Source organism: Ixodes scapularis, unplaced genomic scaffold (assembly GCF_016920785.2).
Source record: "Ixodes scapularis isolate PalLabHiFi unplaced genomic scaffold, ASM1692078v2 PGA_scaffold1__304_contigs__length_218370807, whole genome shotgun sequence".
Lineage (NCBI taxonomy): Eukaryota > Metazoa > Arthropoda > Arachnida > Ixodida > Ixodidae > Ixodes > Ixodes scapularis.
This window is the reverse complement of record NW_024609846.1, coordinates 178,119,589-178,123,963: the sequence shown is the minus strand read 5'-3', so window position 1 is coordinate 178,123,963 and position 4,375 is coordinate 178,119,589. Positions and strand designations below refer to the sequence as shown.

The window sequence follows — 4,375 nt, the reverse complement described above, 5'->3', positions numbered from 1 at the left end:
ATGAGGGTGCGAAAAATATCATACCTTGACGTGGAAACGCTGTGTGTATTCAATCAATTAATAAATACACTTCCGCAGACCCAGAGTCTGCCGATCCCGCCGGCAGTGCAGGCCTCAAGAGACTTGTACGCCTGCACCGTGTCGGCCGTGAAGTGGCTTGGCGAAAAAATAAAATAAACGACGACGTGAGCCGTCGAATTCGGTGGCAGCAACTTTACGTCGGAAGTTCAGCAGGCCTTGTTTACGGCGTACGGGTCCTCGAAGGCAGCGGCCGTCCACGCACAGCTTGTTTCGATACCGCTGCCGTTCAGGCTCGGGTAGCGAGCTCAAACAGTCCGGCATAGCATGCGACATACGTTAATTGAAAATACGACGCGCAAATAAAGCTAGAAGCGTCTCTACAACTGTCAGATATGCGCCTGCTAGGCGCGACTGCGAGCGTACCTTCGAGTCAATGGAAGAAGACGACGGGTGACAAGGTTTGTGAGTGCTCGTGCTTGTGCAGTTCGGACCGCTGATTGAACCGCCAGTCCATCATGTACTGTCCCGAACCTGACCTGTATATAAGTACATAGCTTCAATGTAATTAAATGTACATAAATTTGGCGACGAGGAAATCGGAAAAAGCGGGCGAGACTCCGGCAACTCATCATGGTTGAAAGGACATCGCGGACATTTGAAGCTTCCCAGGCAGGTAAGCCGGAGACATGGCCATTATACCTTCAACGGCTGGAATTCCACTTTGAAGCCCAGGGGATCGCTACACCCAAGATGAAGCAAGCCGTGTTCTGCAGCGTTTGCGGAGCCGAGACCTATGCAATACTGCATTCCCTCTGCGCGCCAACGACACCTTCAGAGACGGACTACGCTGACATCATTAAGAAGTTGGGAAATCACTTTGCACCAAAGCCCTCGGAGATCGTGGAACGCTTTAAGTTTCATAAGCGGGCACAGCACGGCGACGAACCCATGGCTGCGTTCATCGCGGACTTACGCCGTATTGCAGTTACCTGCAACTTCGGAGACGCCCTCGACAGCAGTTTGCGCGACCATATTGTCTGTGGAGTTAAAGATGAGGCCTTGCAACGACGTCTGCTGAGCGAAGCCGAGCTTAAGTTGGCTCAAGCGGAGAAGTTGGCAATAGCAGCGGAATGTCCGAAGAACAATGCCATTGAGATTAGGACTACGCCTAAGGACGTCAGCCAAATCCACAGCGTGGCTAAAGATGGACCTGGACCGTCACCGCCTGCACAACATCATGCGAAGCCTGAAACCAAGCAAGCGACTTCCGTGTGCTATCGATGCAACGGGGCACACTCTCCTCAGGATTGCCACTTCAAGAACGCCACATGCCTGTTCTGTGGCCGCAAAGGGCATATTGTCAAAGCCTGTCTTCAAAAGAAGGCTAAGAAAAGTCCTCCAAGAGCAAGACGGGGGACGGCGCAAGCTGATCTTTTAGACGGCGATACCACCAAGATGCACGAGCTGTACAACCGCTCGTCCAACGAACCTGCTATCCTCGTAGACGTCGACACCGACGGACAGCCAACAGCGATGGAGGTTGACTCAGGATGCATGTTCTCTGTCATAAGCAGGAGAACAATGGCACGACTTCATATTCCAAATCAGAGGCTGAAACCATCTACGGTTGCGCTACGCACATATACGAAGGAGCCTGTTATCGTCCTAGGAAGAGTACTCGTGGAGGTCAAACACAAAGAAAGGTCGGCAACTCTGCCACTTCTGGTGGTAAAGGGTGAGTACGCAAGCCTTCTTGGACGAAACTGGTTCAAGCATCTAGGAATCGGCCTCACAGGTGTCCATCAACTCAGGAACACCCAGGAGGGTAGCCGATTCCTGGAGGAGTTCAAGGAAATCTTCGACGCTGGCCTGGGAAAGAGTCGGGGACCACCCATCCGTGTGGAGGTCGACAGATCTGCTGCACCTAAGTTCTGCAAGTCAAGGCAAGTTCCCTATGCGATACGTCCGAAGGTGGAGCAAGAACTAAAAAAGTTGGTCCAGCAGGGAATCCTTGAACCTGTAAAACACTCAAATTGGGCTACACCGATAGTTCCAATCCTTGAAAAGAGTGGTGAATTGCGGATTTGCGGTGACTATAAAAGTACCGTAAACAAGGCAGTGAAGTGGGAATCTTACCCATTGCCCACGCCAGAGCAACTCCTGAGCAACTTAGCGGGTTGCCGTCGCTTTACACAGCTTGACCTTGCACAGGCCTACCAGCAGTTGACCGTCGATGATGAGTCGGCAAAGCTTTTCACCATCACGACGCACAAGGGACTTTTCAAGGTTAACCGTCTTCCATTTGGAGTATCCGTCACCGTAGCGATCTTCCAGCGTTATATGGAGGAGTTACTTGCCGGAATTGAAGGAGTACTAATTTTTTTAGATGACATACTTATCGGCGGAGAATCCAAAGAACAGCACGATAGACGCCTGCGAGCTGTGCTGCAGCGATTCAAGGAAGACGGTTTACGCCTTAACAAGGCCAAATGTACGTTCAACACCATGCAAGTCGTGTTTTTGGGATTCAGGATTGACAAGGACGGGGTGCGACCAACTGAAGACAAGGTCATGGCCATTCATGAAGCTCCAGAGCCCAAGAACAAACAGGAACTACAGTCATTCCTGGGCTTGCTTAACTTCTACCATCGTTTCCTCAAGGGAGCTGCTCACACCTTGGAGCCGTTGTACAGACTGCTGGATAAGGGGGCGAGCTGGACATGGACCGTTCTCGAAGCTGAGGCTTATCGCAAGGCGAAAGAACTGCTCAAATCAACGGCAGTTCTGGCTCACTACGATATGAGCAAGCCTTTATTATTGACCTGCGATGCTTCGCCTTAGGGTCTTGGAGCTGTCTTGAGTCACGTGGCCGACTCTGGGCAAGAGTCACCAATAGCTTACGGGTCCAGGACCCTAAGCAAAGCTGAGCGAAATTACTCGCAAACTGATCGTGAGGCCCTGGCGATCATATATGGTGTCAAAAAGTTTCACCAGTACATCTATGCCCGCCCGGTGACCATAATCACAGATCATAAGCCTCTGCTAGGATTGCTGAGTCCGCACAAGGAAATTCCAGCTGTGGTGTCACCAAGAGTTCTCAGGTGGAGTCTAATGCTAGCCGCATGCCACTACGATCTGCAGTACCGTCCGGGAAGCAAGATAGGAAACGCTGATGCACTCAGTCGACTGCCTATACCTGCAACAGAGCTGGACGACGTTCCAGTCGCAGACGTATGGATGCTAGAGATCGCTCCAGAACAGCCTTGGAACTCCGAAAAAATTGCAGCATCCACGAGAAAAGATTCCGTGCTTGCGCGAGTCCAGCGCTGGATCATGCATGGGTGGCCAGATGACAAGCAACACGAACAGTTCAAACCCTATACAACTAGGAAAGATGAACTATCAACTTATAAGGGATGCATCATTTGGGGAAGCCGGGTTGTTATTCCCAAAGTGGCACAATCCACTGTACTCGACATCTTACACACAGCCCATCCAGGCATTGTAAGGATGAACTGATGAAGGCACTAGCGAGGAGTGCAGTCTGGTGGCCTGGCATCGACCATGACATTGAAGAAAAGGCTGCAAGTTGCTCCACATGCCAAGAACACAGACCATCAATGCCACGGGCACCAGTGCATCCCTGGGAGACGACGCAACATCCCTGGTCACGTCTACACATTGACTTTGCAGGACCTTTCAAGGGAAAGATCTTTCTGATCGTGGTCGATTCATTCTCGAAATGGCTCGATGTATGTATTATGAATTCTATGTCTTCCTCAGCCGTCGTACAGAAACTGAGGATGTTGTTTGCCGTACACGAAGTGCCAGACGTCATTGTCAGTGATAATGGCATAGCCTTCGTCTCGGCCGAATTCAAGGAATTTACAAGCCGCAACCCGATCCGACACGTGGCAGTGGCACCTTACCACCCTTCATCGAATGGCCAGGCCGAACGAATGGTGAGAGAAACCAAGGAGGCACTCACTCACCTAAATTCAGGCGACGTAAACGTCGATTTGGCGCGATTTTTGTTCCGTCAACATACACTGCCACATTCCTCAACGGGCAGGAGTCCTGCGGAACTATTGATGAACCGACGCCTGAAAACAGCATTAGATCGCCTGCATCCAGATTCTCAGTTCCATTCATCATGGAAACAAGAGGACAAGTTTCTCCAGGAAGGGAAGAAGGCACGACTATTTACAGTAGGTGAAAACGTTTATGGAAGAAATTACTTGTCCGGTGCCAAGTGGACCCCTGGAGTAGTCACAGCCGTGACCGGTCCACTATCCTATAGGATTGAAACCAAAGATGGACGATCTTGGCGTCGCCATGTTGACCAGTTGAACAG

At 50.9% G+C, this 4,375-nt stretch overlaps 1 pseudogene; it reads left to right on the top strand.

The window, feature by feature from the left end:
* Positions 1–969: 969 nt before the first annotated feature.
* Positions 970–4,140, top strand: LOC121835872 (annotated as a pseudogene).
* The last annotated feature ends 235 nt before the right edge of the window (positions 4,141–4,375 follow it).